The sequence below is a fragment of the Dermochelys coriacea genome, chromosome 9, assembly GCF_009764565.3.
Source record: "Dermochelys coriacea isolate rDerCor1 chromosome 9, rDerCor1.pri.v4, whole genome shotgun sequence".
Taxonomy (NCBI): domain Eukaryota; kingdom Metazoa; phylum Chordata; order Testudines; family Dermochelyidae; genus Dermochelys; species Dermochelys coriacea.
The window spans coordinates 61,157,997-61,174,455 of record NC_050076.1 but is presented as its reverse complement, the minus strand read 5'-3'; the positions used below and the strand labels follow the sequence as shown (position 1 = coordinate 61,174,455).

At 47.8% G+C, this 16,459-nt stretch overlaps 1 protein-coding gene across 4 annotated transcripts in view; it reads right to left on the bottom strand.

Moving 5' to 3' along the window:
• Positions 1 to 16,459, bottom strand: part of LOC119861755 (probable E3 ubiquitin-protein ligase MID2) — a 312,271-nt gene that overhangs the window by 251,250 nt on the left and 44,562 nt on the right. The window lies entirely within an intron of this gene.

The following is a 16,459-nucleotide window of genomic DNA, read 5'->3' as shown; positions in this document are numbered from 1 at the left end:
GGCTAATCAGCAAGCAGGGGCACTGCAGTAGGCTGCAGGAAAGTCTGGCTGTGTATATCTGACACGTGCTCCCACTAGTTCTGTTCTGTGTTAAAGAGGAACGCACTGTACTGCTGGCAAACCAATAAATAATTGGTCATTTTCACTGCTCCCCTGCCGGGAGCCGGGAGCTGAAACTGTTTGAAGGGTACATTCACAGAGCATGGTCTCGGTAAAAACTCACATGCCACTCTTCTAGGTCGACTCTGGTGGGAACCACCTAACACAAGGGAGACAGAGCAATTACCGATCCGGGAAACAGTGGGGCTGGTACAGGCTCTGCAATGCACAATGCTCGGAGCTGGCTACCAAAGAGAATAACTGGAAGGAGCTGGTTACATGCCAAGCACTCGTGGCACGGCCATATCTCAAATGGACAGGCAGGATGGGCATGTGGCCGACCTGGGGGGTTTCTTACTCCTGGTGTGTGCATGGCACACACAGACTCCTGTTCCTCCCCTTCTCCCAGGAGGGCAAAGGGAAACTGCCTATGGGTAACTTAGTGCTGGCCGAGCCTGTGGGAGGGAGCAGTATTCATTTGCTAAGGAGGCTCCTTCTTAGCCCCATGGCCTCCCCCTGCCTTCCTGTGCCTTCACCCTGTCCCTCAGCCCAGCAGAGGGACTCGCCACTGAGGAATGGGGCAGCTGTTTCCCACCCTCCCACAAGGCGGCTCCTCCAGCCCCCACCAAGTCTGGGCCACTCTGAAAGAGTAGCCAACCCTGTTCTATGGGCAGGCCCAGCCTCTTCTGACCAGGGTTTTGGTGGCTGGGCATGCCTGCGGATAGCCACTCAGAGGGGGGTTCTCAGCAGAAACTCCATCAGTAAAAGGAGGGGTCAGTTATCCAGCCTGCCCTTTGACTTCAAAATTAGGGGCAAACCAGTCAACAACCCAACCCCAGTGATTCCAGATTGGCACCAGCTGTTCCCTTGGTCCATCACACCCCTGAGACACTTGCAAACAGCCTCCCACGCACTACTCGAGGTGCCACATTTCTAGTGGCGGGAGGCTGTTTGTTTACTCCTACGTCTCCAGCAGCAGCACTGTCAGTGATAAATGCACAGCCATCGGAATGGAGGAAGCTCATTAATTTCTGCTAGAGAGCGGCAGCGGCTTTCATACACAGCTTTTTAATATTAAACCTAAATCATCACATTCGATTACTCTTATTACATCTTAGCAACAAAGTAACTTTAAAATCTATTTAGACTCAAGAGAACACAGTCCTTAGTATTGACATAGCAGAGTGCTTGACGGGCAATGACTTGGTCATCCTTACAAGTTCCTGGGAGGCAGGTAAGGAGGAGTTATTTCATAGATGGAGAAACTGAGGCATAGAGGAATTAGAGACTTGTCCAAACAGCAAATTGGTGACAAATGGAATTAGAACTCAGCTTCCTGGATCCCAGCCCCATGCTCAATCCACTAGACCACAGCACTTTTCATTGCCCCCACGAAACCCCCCAATGTGGTCTAAGTAAAATCTGTTCCTCAATATAACATCCCTGACTCTGAAAGAATTAATAGACTAAATCAGTTGTTTTCAACCTTTTTTCATTTGCAGACCCCTAAAAATTTTCAAATGAAGGTGCAGATCCCTTTGGAAATCTTAAGCATAGTCTTTGGACCCGCAGGGGTCCATGGACCACAGGTTGAAACCACTTGACTAAGTCATTCCTATGGGAAGATCCTGGTAGCAAAGCCTCAGATTACATTGTGAGTAGTGGGGCACTTTGCCATCAGAGGCAGTGATCCCATGTACATGATTGCATCCATCACTGCAGCGACATACTTCTCTCTCTCAGTAGCAGTTCTGCTCCTGAGGAAAGTCCTATGTACCAGAAAGGTCCCCAATCTGAATAATTACTCCTGCCCCAGGAAGCAACTGTTTGGTAGGAGCGCAAGCTCTCAACATTTATGACCAGCCTCGGATGGAAAGAACCCACCCACCAATCCAAAGCATCAGCACTTCCCTCAACTGAGGGTCCTCGGATCCAGCTAAAAGGACCTGCCCTTCCTCCAGCATTGCACCCACTACAGCTCCCTCAGCCACAGCCATGCACTAGCCTCCGGGTGAGCTGATGCCATCTCCCTAAAGACATTGGTGGAAACAATCAGACTCAGCAGATCCACTTTGCAGCTTTGTCGTTCCTTCACATGTTGGACTGACTAGCATGTGCCGACCATGCGCAGACCAACCTGCCTGAATTCCTTCAGAGCAGATGCTCCAAACGATACCTACCCTTGGAATAAAACATTGCACCAGACTTCTTTTGTTGTAGTTCCTGCAGGCCTGAGGCCAGGCTGATGTCTCCCTGGTGTAAGTCAGGAGTAATTCTAATGAAATCCATGGGACTGCAACAGAGAGGGCATGCTGGGAGTGCAGCGCCGGTTGTCTACACGCCCTATTGTCAGGCACTCTCAAAGTACTAACTCCCCTACGTTATCTGGGAAGGGAAGAGTGCCTTCCCCTGATGGCACAGTCACGGGGGCTTGGAGGGGGGGTGACCAGATGTCCTGATTTTATAGGGACAGTCCCGATTTTGGGGTCTTTTTCGTATATAGACTCCTATTACCCTCCACCCCCTGTCCATATTTTTCACACTTGCTGTCTGGTCACCCTGGCAGGGGGTGGAGGGAATGGGGGGACTCTGGAGATAAAGGAGTCTGTTCTAATTACCATCCCCAGACCTAGACATTGACATGAAAACAGATGGGGCAGAGTGCGCTCTGGCAGCTGGAGAAGAGGGTTTGGTAGCTGGGAGGCGCTTTGGAGGTGTCTCACTGGAGGGGGAGTGGTCAGCAAGGTTTGAGAGCTGGGATGGTGCTTGAGACTTCAGCACAGTGGTGCTCAGGGCAGAGAGGGTTTGACAGGCAGGAGAAGGAGCAGGGGCACTTTGGGAATGTCACAAGTTAAGACTCTTACACCACATTGACCGGGCCAGTTGCTCCTCCTGCTGCGTCAGGGTCCCACCGTGGGTTTCTGTTTCCAACTCCTACAAGAGCAATTCCCTGAAACGGCTCCAAAGCCCAGAGCAATCGCTAAGATCACAGGGACATGATAGGCTCCTACGCAACCTGCGGGCACCACCAGCACCCGCTCCCTGACCATAAGTGGACTGACAGCAGCATGGCTTGGGGACCCAGCTTTCCAGCCCAGCTTCAGACATCTTCAAACATTAAATAATGCAGGCAGCTTGTTAGAACCTGCCTGAGCCAGTCCCCACGTATCATACGATCTATTCCGAACTGCCTGGAATAACACTTGCAAGTGCCTCGAGCAGACTTTCATCTCTGCCCACACCAGCTCACAGAGCTTATAAAATTAAGTAATTGAAAATGTAATGTATCTTACTGCTGCAGTAACCTTTCCGAGGCCTGCCAAAAGTACCCAAGTCTCGTAGTGTGGAAAAGCAGTTGTGTCAAAAAACATTTGGAGAAAGGAAACCATTCCCAGCACTAGCTTTTCCCTTTGCCCTAGTGCCGGTTCTCAAACCACAACGCCTGTCTGAGCATGGCAGAGTGAGGGGAGCAGCCAAGAAAGCTTTGCCACGTGCCCCAATACTTTCATCTCCTGAGCGGACTCCACTCTGTGACATCCAGGCCTGTGCAGATAGTAGGAATTGGGTTAAATATCTGTTTCACCACCATACTGGCTATTCCTCACTGTTGTTGCTGCTGCTAGCAACTACACTGCATTTCCTTCTGTTTGTTCAGAGTGTTGTGACCTTCTGAAGTTTATTACAAACCACCCTTGACTCAGCATGTGTCACTTGCTGAGACGGGAGGCTCCAATTAGGTTGGCCCACCTGCTTTATTTTTAAGAAGCCAGTGCTTATAAATAGAATTCAACAGTCCATACGGAAAGCAGTGTTTACTATCACGAGTAATCTCATTCAGATCAGTGGCAATACAAGAGTTACAGAAATGAGCCCTAACTAAGTACATTCTCCTCTGACCTGGGGCAAAGGAAAAGGGATTGCAGGCCAAAATGGGTTTGTCTGCCTTTCTAAAAACGTTAGCAAAGAATATGCAAGCAAGGATTATAAAAGGAAAGGTTACTGCAACTTTCTTTATGGAGTCTCTTGTGCAACTGGTTAGTAAGAATAACACCTGCTGCAGCTACAATGGCTAGGGCTAGGGTATTCCCAAGAGAATTGCGTCCTTCTGCTTTACAGCATCAGTTCCCAAACTACGGATTGCGATCCCAAGTGGGGACAATCCCAGGTGTGTGGAGGACACCATTTTGTAAAATTAGTGTGATCTTGCATATAGGGTCCATGCGAGGTCATGCGGTATGAAGGACGCCATTCTGTCCAGGTCACGAGAAACAATGCATCTGAGAATCAGGTCACGCAGGGGAAAAGTTTGGGAACCACTGCTTTATGTCACAATTACTCACCATCTGAGTTAGTCCCCCACAACAGCATTGCACAGGTAGATGCACTGTAAAGATTTTACATCTTCCTTCAAGCACTGGGAGACAAAAAACTGGACTACATGAACTATTGCTTTGTTCTCATACCGCCATTCTTATGGTAATCTCCTTTGCCCAGCATTTCAATATCTATTAGATCTGGGATAACTGAAAGAACCATTGAAATGGGTCTAAAGCAAACAGAGAAACAACATGGACAGGGAAGCTAGTCCAGATGCACCTGGGTGAATCAGTTGGCTCTGCTTTCAAAGTGCTTTTATTCTTCTCTCTTTGATGTTCACTTTGATGTCTGTGACTGATGCAGCAGATAGAACAGCTGATTAGATTAAAATCTGCTTTGTTTACAGTAATTAACTCCCTAAATATAACACCTATACAATATTAACAAGGCATGAGGTAGCAGCATGGGTCATAATGCACGGGCTCGGCATGAGGGTCCGAGAGATCAGCTATTCCAAACCACAGCACAAATCACCCTCTGGGGAAACTACAGGAAAGCAGCTGTTGGACAGGGCTATGGTTACAAGAATCAGTGTTTCAATAAAGTTCAACATAAAAGCAAATATTTTTGTCATGGAAACACTTGGGTGGGATGACTTTCCATGTAGTTATATAATCCTTTGGTACAGATGTTGCCTTCCCAGCGTATCTACCCAGGGCCTCTGTTTGTCAAAATGTTGGTGTTACAAGCAGCTTCACATTGGTCTCCATTGATATTTAAGCAGCAATTCTGCTGAAAGGTCATTCCATGCAGCAGCTGATAGTCTCCCACCCACTCAGCAGAGGGGTTAAGGTATCAGACATCAGCTATTGCCAGCATTCTTTCTGCTTCATCAAAATCTCATCTAAGGTGCTAATTCAGTAAGAAATTGGTAAACATTTAGCATCTAAAGGAGCAATTTTAAATGTAGATCAAATTCTGCGAGCCTCATTCTGGTGCGAGGGTTCCTCTAACTCTCAGCATAGGGGCGGGCGAAGTGGGGCCAGTACCCATCTTTAACATCAGGACGTGGCCTGCAGAGCCCCTTTTGGTCAGGATGGAGCATTACATGCTGGGAGCTGCAGCCTGTGAGCTACAACTCTATGCTGACGACAAAAGCAGCCACATACCACAATCCAGAACTCCACGCTTGGTGTATGAGCCACACTTTGCATCATTAAACACAGAGGTGGGTTAGTGAGCAGAGTGCAGGGGAGGGAGTCAAAGGAACTTGATCAACAGGAAGACGAGCAGCACCGTGCACAGAAGCAGATTAGAGATCCTTTTACAGATAACCCAACACAGGCCACTGAGGGTGGGGCTCCTAGGAGCAGTGCTGGCCATAAATAAAGCCTCAGCATCTCTGCCCCAGAGCTCTCACCAGCCTGGGCAAGGTGGAAAATAACCATGGTTTTCATCCTAGCAGCCACTCCCACAATACACCATCATTACCTATTTTGCTGCCCCAGCCCCCTGCCGATTGTGCCCTGCACTGTCAAGCCAATTGATTTCATGAGACCACATGGGAAAGAGATTTTCTGAGATGGTGTCGTTAATCAGCGGCTATTTTATCCCAATTAAGGAGCAGTCCCAGGCAAGGACAGTGCTGGAAGATAACCTCAATACTCCTCTTGGAGGCTTTGCAAAATCAAAGAGAAGCGAATGGTTCCTCCTGGGATCGGTAGGTGCCATTGCAGTCCAGAGAGCACTTGCCAGGGCAGTCACTGATCAGATTTGCATTTACTGCAACAAACATGTTCTGGTTCTGACTTCATAGGTCCACCTTAAATCCCTGATGCAAGGATCCACTGTGGCTTGCCAGAACCCTTCACCTCTGAAGCAACAAGTCTCTTCCTCTGGAGCTCATTATCAGCAAGTTGGTATGAACAAAGCTCTCTCCTTAGTCGCTTCCACCCTTTTGTAATCCTTTTTCTCCTAATAGAATAGGCAGATTCTGCTCTGCCAAGCATATCATACGTATCAGTACATGGATACTTCCTGTTCAACAGAGTGCCGGCCTATTAGAGCCAGGACAAAGAAGCTGTGGCAGGATAAAAACTACACTGATGGCAAGTTGTTGTTGATGCTGAGAAACAAAAGCAGCTGTAAAAAGAAAAGGAATACCTGTGGCACCTTAGAGACTAACAAATTTATTTGAGCATAAGCTTTCGTGAGCTACAGTGTACTTCATCGGATGCATGCAAAAGAAAAGAAGGACAAAGACAGCAGAAGAGTCATTGAATGCAACATTGACACTATATAGATTGCAGAGCAGGTATGAGAGTGGAGCACCAACTCCACTATAGGTAAGATTAAGCATCGCTATCTGTTTAAAGGGAGACTCTTCTTCATGCTCTAAAATCTGCATGCTTACTCGGATTATCTCGAAATTTGTAATGCCTCATTGTGTAGCATGAGCAGTCCAAATCTGCAGTCTTTGGTAGGGTTGCCAACCCTCCCAGACTGGCCAGGAGTCTCCTGGAATCAGCATCAATCTCCCAGCAGCTATTGAAAGCCATCTAGGAGATTTTAATAGGCCTCTAAAAGTCCAGTCAGTGATGCAGCGAGGGCCCAGGGCTAAGGCAGGCTCCCGACCTGCCCTGGCTCCATGCAGCTCCCAGAACTGACTGGCACATCCCTCTGGCTCATAGGCAAAGGGGCGGCCAGGGCTTCTCTATGTGCTGATGGATAACATGATTTTGGCAATTAAATATTCATGGTAAATAGGCCTGATGGGATGTTAGATGGGGTGGGATCTGAGTTACTACAGAGAATTCTTTCATAGGTATCTGGCTGGTGAATCTTGCCCATATGCTCAGGGTTCAGCTAATCGCCATATTTCGGGTAGGAAAGAAATTTTCCCCCAGGGCAGATTGGAAGAGGCCCTGGGAGTTTTTCGCCTTCCTCTGTAACATGAGGTACGGGTCACTTGCTGTAGGATTCTCTGCACCTTGAAGTCTTTAAACCGTGATTTGAGGACTTCAGTAGCTCAGACATAGGTGAGAGGTTTATTGCAGGAGTGGGTGGATGAGATTCTGTGGCCTGCATTGTGCAGGAGGTCAGACTAGATGATCATAACGGTCCCTTCTGACCTTAATATCTATGAATCTATGCTGTCCCCGCTCTGTGTGCAGGACTCCACAGCTCCTGTTGGCCAGGAACCACGGCCTATGGGAACTGCGGGGGCGGTGCCTGCAGGCAGGGACAGCATGTAGAGCCACCTGGGTGCCCCTGAGCCTAGGAGCCAGACATTCCGGTTGCTTCTGGAAGGTGCCCGAGGTAAGCACCGCCCGGCCAGAGCCCACATTCTGCATAACTCCTGCACCCCAACCCCTTGCCCCAACTCAGAACCCCCTCCTGCACCCAAACTCCCTCCCAGAGCCTGCACCCGCTCCTGCATCCCAACCTCCTGCCCCAGACCGGAGCCCCCTCTCATACTCCAAACTCCTCGGCCCCATCCCCCAGCCCACACCCCCCTCCTGCACCCCAACCTCTTGCCCCAGACGGATGAAAGTGAGTGAGGGTGGGGGAGAGCGAGCGACGGAGGGAGGGGGAATGGAGTGAGTGGGGGCAGGGCCTCAGAGGAGGGGTACGGCAAGGGTGTTTGGCTTTGTGTGATTAGACAGTTGGCAACCCTAGTCATTGGAGCAAGGAGTTCCCAAGATACACCCACCATAAAAACATCATTTTGCAAAATCTGCTCCCTCTTCTCCTAAGGGTGGTTTGCCCACACTAAAGCTGTAAACTCTGGCTCTGATCCTCCCCAAACCAATCTCAGTCTTGCGGGATTTATCTCCGCTACTACATGGCATCCCTTGGGGTTACCGTGAGCACTGCTTAGCTCATTGAGCTGTTGCAGCTAGTGACCAGCGAGGAGTGAACTGCCCACTCATGTATCTAATCCATGCAACTCCCAAAATGTAGTTACAGCTCAACATGGTACCTTTATGCTCAAAACTGATGGCTGCCTATGCGTTTGTTAGGAATTTGCCACACCAGATCGGACCAGTGATCCTTACAGTCCGCTAGCCTGTCTCTCACAGTGACTCAGAAACAGATGCTTCACAAGAAAGTGCAAGAAACCCCATATTAGCCGATTTTGGAAGAATCTCCACAAACACATTTCTTCATAATTCCATTTGATTAGGCATGGAATTTAATTTAATTTATGCCCTGAAACATGAAGGTATTCCACATTTAAAAAAAAAAAACCCTACCTACATAGCTGTGGATAATCTCTTTACCCCATAAAAATCTAATCCTCCTAAGCACTTGGCCTCAATGCTGTCCTGTGGTAATGAGTTCCACAGGTTAATTATGCCTTTTGCATATTGAGCAGTAGTTTTATTGACCAGTGTACATTGACATCAAGGTCTCTTGCGTAAGTGGTTACAGTTAATTTAGAAACCACCAAAGTGCATGAATAGATCATATTCTCCCTTTCAATAGACATTGTCTTGCATTTGCCAGCGCTGAATTTCACCTCTATTAGTTCCTTCTCCAATTCCCCAGTCTTCTCTAGAACTGACTAGTCAAAATAATCGTATGTTTTCTGTAAGTTTTGCAGCTCACTAGTCAACTCTTTTTGCAGATAATTAAAGGCAGGGCTGGTAGCATCACCTGTTAAGGTTACCTGACACTTCCAAATTTAAGACCATTTTCAGTTGCTTGTAACTTTTACCATTTGGGGCCAAATTTTCCATGCCTCAAGCTGATTTTATTTTTATTTAAACCAAAACAGTTCAGCTATTTCTAAGAACAAGTCTCAGAAAAAATATGTTTTGCTTGTGTTAAAAAAATTGGTGATCTTTTCTCTGAGAAGCTCAAACACCACTATACTCTGAAGCAGGCAGGATACAATCAGTTTTCCAGGGCAACATTCAATTGCCCTACCCATGAGAATGTCCTTTCTCTTCCTGTAGTCCCTTGCTCTGAGCACATTCCAGCTTCTGCAACAAATGAAGTGCAGATCCTACAGAGAACAGTCCCCTTCACTGCCCATCCCTGATGCATCCCCAGAGTAGATCCATCCTGTGCACTGAATGTGGTAGGGGGTAGGTGGAAAAAACAGTATGTGATCATGTAATTAAAGAATGCATCCGATGAAGTGAGCTATAGATCACGAAAGCTTATGCTCAAATAAATTTGTTAGTCTCTGAGGTGCCACAAGAACTCCTTTTCTTTTTGCGGATACAGACTAACACAGCTGCTACTCTGAAACATGTAATTAAAGACTGTCACAGTGCACACACACAAGAAGGCCAAATTAAATTTGGACAGGCAACCTTAATTCTGGCATTTCCTAACTTTGGCATGCTTGACTTTGCACCTTAGTAATGTTCTTTTCATACCGTGCGAGTTAGTGAGTGAAATAAACAAAATCCACCAGTCTCAGAACGGAAACCTGGAACATGAAAAACCTTTGGCAATGTTGAAATTTGTGTGCACGCGCGCGCATGTGTATTTGTGCATGCATACATGTGTACGCAATCTTGCACTTGTTTTGACTCTTAGGGCTTGTCTACAACTACTGCTTAAATTGATGTAAGTTGTGTCGCTCTGAGTATGAAAAAGCCACCCCCCTGAGTGACTTAATTACATAGATTTAAAGCAGTATCTACAGCACACTATGTCGGCAGCTTCTGCCTCTCGTTAAGGTGGAGTCATTACACCTATGGGAGAGCGCTCTCCTGTCAGCATACCTGTGCCGATGTAGTACAGTAATGTAGATTAGCCCTAAATTAATTTCTAATTCATGACAAAAAAAACTTTAATCCCATGACTGCCTAGTTTCCTTAAGAACTCGTGGACTTTGACGAAGGATTTTAAAAGTCCAAATAAATTATCTCAGCCAGTTCTCCACTGTCATTTTGTTGAAATGCTCACAGAATCCTCGTAGACTAGACAGGCCTAGTTTTCCTATCCAGAAATTATGTTTGGGTGTCCCTAATCTGCCACATTCTGCTAAGTATTTTCTAACTCTAGTTTTTAATTATTTTCTCAACTAATTTTCTTGGCACTAAAAAAAGCCCTTACTGGTCTGTAAATTCTCAAAATCCCTCTTTCTACCTTTTTTTAAAATTAAAGATAGAGTCAACAAGGTTTTACTCCCGTGGAGCAGCTGACTTTAATGAGAGATTACATGATCTTTTAGTGCTCAGTCACTTCAGTTCTGAATTCCTCCAAAACAGTTGGCAGCAGTCACAGGACCTGATGATCTGCTGCTGTTTAATTTAGCCATTTGTTCCAGAAAGTACCTCACTTTCTGCCATAGATCATCTTTATCTTCCCCAACATCCTCTTGATAGATGGAAAGAAATTTAGCTTCTCTGCAACATCCTTCTTCCTTAATTTCTTCCTTTACTCTCTGGTTGTCTAGCAGACCCACCCACTCTCTCAGAGGCTTACCTCTTCTAAGACTCTGAAAGGAACTCTTGGTCCTTGGCTGCTGCTGGGTGTTATTTTGGGTTGTTTTAATTATGTCTCTAGCTAGCTGTCTTCAGATAGCTTTCTCCTTATGTGCTGTAAAACTAGCTGTTGCAAGAAACAATCACTCAAGGTGTCAAGAAACTGCTTCTCTCTAACCTTGTCTACACTATGAAATTACTCCGATTTTACAGAAGTCGATTTTTGGGAGCAGATTGTGTAAAGTTGAGTGCATGCGCCCACACTAAGCACATTAATTCGGCGGTGTGCGTCCACAGTTCCGTGGCAAGCATCGACATTCCGAGCGGTGCACTGTGGGTAGCTATCCCACAGTTCCGCAGTCCCCGCTGCCCATTGGAATTCTGGGCTGAGCTCCCAATGCCTGATGGGGCCAAAAATTTGTCGCGGGTTGTTATGGGTAAATGTCGTCAGTCAACCTTCCCTCCGTAAAAGCAATGGCAGACAATCATTTCGCGCCCTTTTCCCTGGATTGCCCGAGCAGATGCCATAGTACGGCAAGCATGGAGCCTGTTCAGCTCACCACAGCAGTTATGACCATTGTAAACACCTCACACATCATGCAGTTTATGCAGAACCAGAACCTAAAAAACCAGGTGAGGAGGCGACGGCAGCACAGTGATGAGAGTGATGAGGATATGGACACAGATTTCTCTAAAACCGCGGTCCCCTGCAATTTGGAGATCATGGTGTTAATGGGGCAGGCTCATGCCATGGAACGCTGATTCTGGGCCCAGGAAACAAGCACAGACTGGTGGGACCACATAATATTACAGGTTTGGGATGATTCCCAACGGCTCCGAAACTTTCATATTCGTAAGGGCACTTTCATGGAACTTTGGGACTTGCTTTCCCCTGCCCTGAAGCGCAAGAATACCAAGATGAGAGCAGCCATCACAGTTGAGAAGCGAGTGGCAATAGCCCTGTGGAAGCTTGCAATGCCAGACAGCTACCGGTCAGTCAGGAATCAATTTGGAGTGAGCAAATGTACTGCGGGGGTTGCTGTGATGCAAGTAGCCAATGCAATCATTGAGCTGCTGCTATCAAAGGTAGTGACTCTGGGAAATGTGCAGGTCATAGTGGATGGCTTTGCTGCAATGAGATTCCCTAACTGTGGTGGGGCGATAGATTGAACGCATATCCCTATCTTGGGACCGGACCATCAGGGCAGCCAGTACATAAACCGCAAGGGGTACTTTTCAATGGTGCTGCAAGCACTGGTGGATCACAAAGGACGTTTCACCAACATCAACGTGGGATGGCCAGGAAAGGTTCATGACGCTCGCGTCTTCAGGAACTCTGGTCTGTTTAAACTGCTGCAGGAAGGGATTCACTTCCCAGACCAGAAAATAACTGTTGGGGGATGTTGAAATGCCTATAGTTATCCTTGGGGACCCAGCCTACCCCTTAATGACCTCGCTCATGAAGCCGTACACAGGCACCCTGGACAGTAGTCAGGAGCTGTTCAACTATAGGCTGAGAAAGTGCAGAATGCTGGTAGAATGTGCATTTGGATGTGTAAAGGATTGCTGGTGCAGTTTACTGACTCGCTCAGACCTCAGCGAAACCAATATTCCCATTGTTATTGCAGCTTCTGTGTGCTCCACAATCTCTGTGAAAGTAAGGGAGACATTTATGGCGGGGTGGGAGGTTGCGGCAAATCGTCTAGCCGCTGAATACGCGCAGCCAGACACCAGGGCTATTAGAAGAGCACAGCAGGAAGCGCTACGCGTCAGAGAAGCTTTGAAAACCAGTTTCATGACTGCCCAGGGTACCGTGTGACACTTCTGTTTGTTTCTCCTTGATGAAAACCCATCCCCTTGGTTTACTCTAATTCCCTGTAAGCCACCTGTCCTCCCACCTTCAATCACAGCTTGCTTGCAAAGGAAAGTCACTATCATTTAAAAAACATGTATTCTTTATTAATTGATTATAAAAATAGGGAGATAACTCATAAGGTAGCCCGGGTGGGGTGGGGGAGGAGGGTAGGAGGGAAGGAAAAGGCCACTTCAAAACTTGTTGAATGCCAGCCTTCTGTTGCTTGGGCTGTCCACTGGGGTGGAGTGGTTGGGTGCCCGGAACCTCCCCCCCGCGTTCTTGGGCGTCTGGGTGAGGAGGGTGGGCGGGCAGTTAAACAGGGGCTGCAGCAGAGGTCTGTGATCCTGCTGCCGTTTCTGAATCTCCACCAGACGCCGGAGCATGTCCCTTTGATCCTGCAGTAGCCCAGTGTTCCATCCTGCCTCCTCTGATCTTCCTGCTGCCACCTCTCATCTCGATCATCCCTCCTGTCCTCACATTCATTGGCCGCTTTCCTATACTGTGCTCCTGTGTCCCCACACATTCTGCTGAGCTCTGTCAGTGCCGGACGACTGCATGAGCTCAGAGAACATTTCATCGCACGTGTGTTTTTTTTGCCACCTTATCTGAGATACTGCGGGAGGAAAAAAAGCGAATGAAGTATTTAAAAAGATACATTTTACAGAACAATGGCTATACTCTTTCATACTGAACAACATTATTCAAATTACATAGCACATGTGATTTTGTCAGTTGCATTTTGCATCTTATATTGAGTGCCTACGGCTCTGGTGTTAGAGATCACACATGCAGTGCCGGGCAACAGAATTCGGCTTGCAGGCGACCATGGTAAGCCATAGTCTTTCGGCTTCTGCAACCTTCATAACAGCAGCGCCCTCCTTTCCCATACCAAGCAAAGCCCGCTGAGTTAGTGCTGTGGTTTTCATGTTAACGTGCAGCAGCAGAAACCAAACTAACCCCCCACCATCCAATTCTCTGCGATGATTGCTTTACCCCTCCCCCCACCGCATGGCTGGTATCAGGGAAGATCACTGCTAGCCAAACACAAACAGCTCAGTGCCAATCCCCCTTCCCCCCACCGCTTGGCTAACTGCGGGTAGGATTTCTTTTCAGCCACAGGCAAACAGCCCAGCAGGAATGGCCACCTCTGAATGTCCCCTTAATTAAATTCCCATATTTCAACCAGGTGACTATGAACGATATCACTCTCCTGAGGATAACACAGAGAGATAAAGAATGGATGTTGCTTGAATGCCAGCAAACACCAGGACCATACGCTGCCAGGCTTTGTCATGCAGTGATACCAGATTACTTGCTACTAGTGTAAGCAGAGTCAGGATGAGCTCTACCCTGACATTTTTGGGGGCTCGTCCGGGATCCCTGGGTCAGTACCCCTCGCAAGCACCTGTTGAATGATCCACTACATTGGGAAACAATTTATATTTTGTTTTGTTTGTGTTTATATTTTGAGGAAATCACTGTTTGTATAATGGCTAGTATGTCAGGTTTGTTGGGCCCCAGGCTCAGCAGCTTCTAGCTCAGAGGCTGCAGCCTCGGACGATGATTGGACAAAAGCTCTGGGGCAAACACTGGAAAAGGCTGTGCTGCCCCCTGCTGCGTCCAACTCGTCATAAGTTCAGGTTATTTGCTGAGGTGGGAGGAGTTTGAGCCCTGGTTGGAGCATACCACTGAAATGCTGCAAGAATCGGCCGTACCAGATGCAGAAAAGCGAAGATGCCTCATAGAGAGCCTTGGCAGCCCAGCATTAGATGTGATTCGCACCCTGAAGCTCATTGACCCTGGGATCAGTGTGAAGGACTGCCTTGAACACATCTTTGGGAGCGTAGAGGACCTGAAGACAGCTACTGTAAGTTCCTTAATTCCCGACAGCAAAAGGGCTAGAAGGCTTCAGCCTACATACAGAGACTGGAGAGACTGCTTCAGAGAGCTGTCATGAGGGGAGCAGTGACTGCTGAGCAGATGGATCAGACCAGACTGGCTCAAATTTTAAGAGGAACTCAGTATCAGAACCCGATTCTACTTCATCTCCAGCTAAGACAACAACAGAAACATCCCTCAAGTTACTCCCAGCTGATAAAAGAGGTCAGAGAGGAGGAAGGCAGGCAGGCTGCCAGTGAATTTTGGGAAACCCAAACATCAGAGCCAACCAGCACAACACAACTGCAAACGGCCAGCGTACTGATGGTGAATACCAGAGAGGAACTTGCCCAACAAATGCAGGTCCTGATGGAACGGATAGCTGAGCTGCAAAGCACCGTTGACCGAGTTAAGACTTCCAGGAATAAGGAGCCTCAAACTGTGGCGATTGAGAAGCCCGCACTTAGAGCCACCATCCCACCCAGGTGAAGGGAGAAAGGTCAATTTTTCTGCTACCGATGTGATCAGGATGGACACAGTGCTGCCAAGTACCGTAATGAAGAAAACCCCTCCTTCATGTATGGAAAGCTGAGGATCAGTTGGGAGAGATCCGTAGCTGCCAGAGGGGACGGGGACTAGGGGAATCTTCAAATCCTGCAGGCCTGGGGGATCCCCGTCCCCAGACCCTCTGGCAGCTACGGATCTCTCCCAACTGATCCTCAGCTTTCCATACACGAAGGAGGGGTTTTCTTCATTACGGCATTTGGCAGCACTGTGTCCATCCTGACCACATCAGTAGCAGAAGAATTGACCTTTCCCCCTTCGCCTGGGTGAGATGGTGGCTCTAAGACTGTCCAGCTGGGATCCCCGCAGGACTGATAGGACCTCGAGCAGAGATCACAGTGAGGATTGAAGGGGTGGAGTGTAAAGCAGTGCTTGACACTGGATCTCAAGTGACTATTATATTTCAGTCATTCTACCAACAGATGCTTAGGCACCTGCCTATACAGCCACTGACTGGTCTTGGTCTGTGTGGCCTCAGCATGGATGAATACCCCTACCAAGGGTACATCATAGTGCACCGGAAATTCCCAGAGGAGGTGGCTGGGGTAAGAGAAGAGGTAGACACAGCTGCCTTAATATGCCCTGACCCTAAAGGGACCTCTGATGTGTCTGTGCTGATAGGGACCAACTCCAGTCTCTTCAAGGTACTCACGGATTACTGCAGAAGGCGGGCTGGGGACCAGTACCTGAATACCCTGATGATCCATACGCTTTGTGCTGAAGCCTATAGGAAAATTGAGAGTGCTAAAAGGGACACATCTGAGCTATCGACTGGGGGACTGAAGTATGCGGGCACGACCCCCCCTTAGTAGTGCCTGCAAGGACGGAGCAAGAAGTGCTTGTCATGAGTACCTGGCTGAAAGGCAGTAAAGGGACGTTAGCAATGATAGAGCAGCCAATGGGAGGAGAGCTCCCTGAAGGAGTGCTGGTCCCCAGTGGAGTCATAACCCTACCTGCTGAAGCACAAGAAAGGGTGACTATACTGATTGCTAATGAAACAAGCTGTGATGTTGTTGTGAAGCAAGGACAAAAGATAGCAGATCTCTTTGAGCCTGAGTTGATTGTAAAACCACAGTGTGAAACTCAAGTTCCGACAATAGTCCCAGCAAAGTTTGACTTTGGAGATTCATCAGTGTCTGAGGAGTGAAAAGATCGCCTGAGGAAGAAACTTTGTGAAAGATCCAAGGTGTTCTCACTGCATGAGTGGGATGTGGTATGTGCAAAAGGAGTAGAGCTCAATATCAGACTACATGACTCTCGACCTTTCAGGGAGAGATCTAGGAAGAGTGCTCTCTCTGAG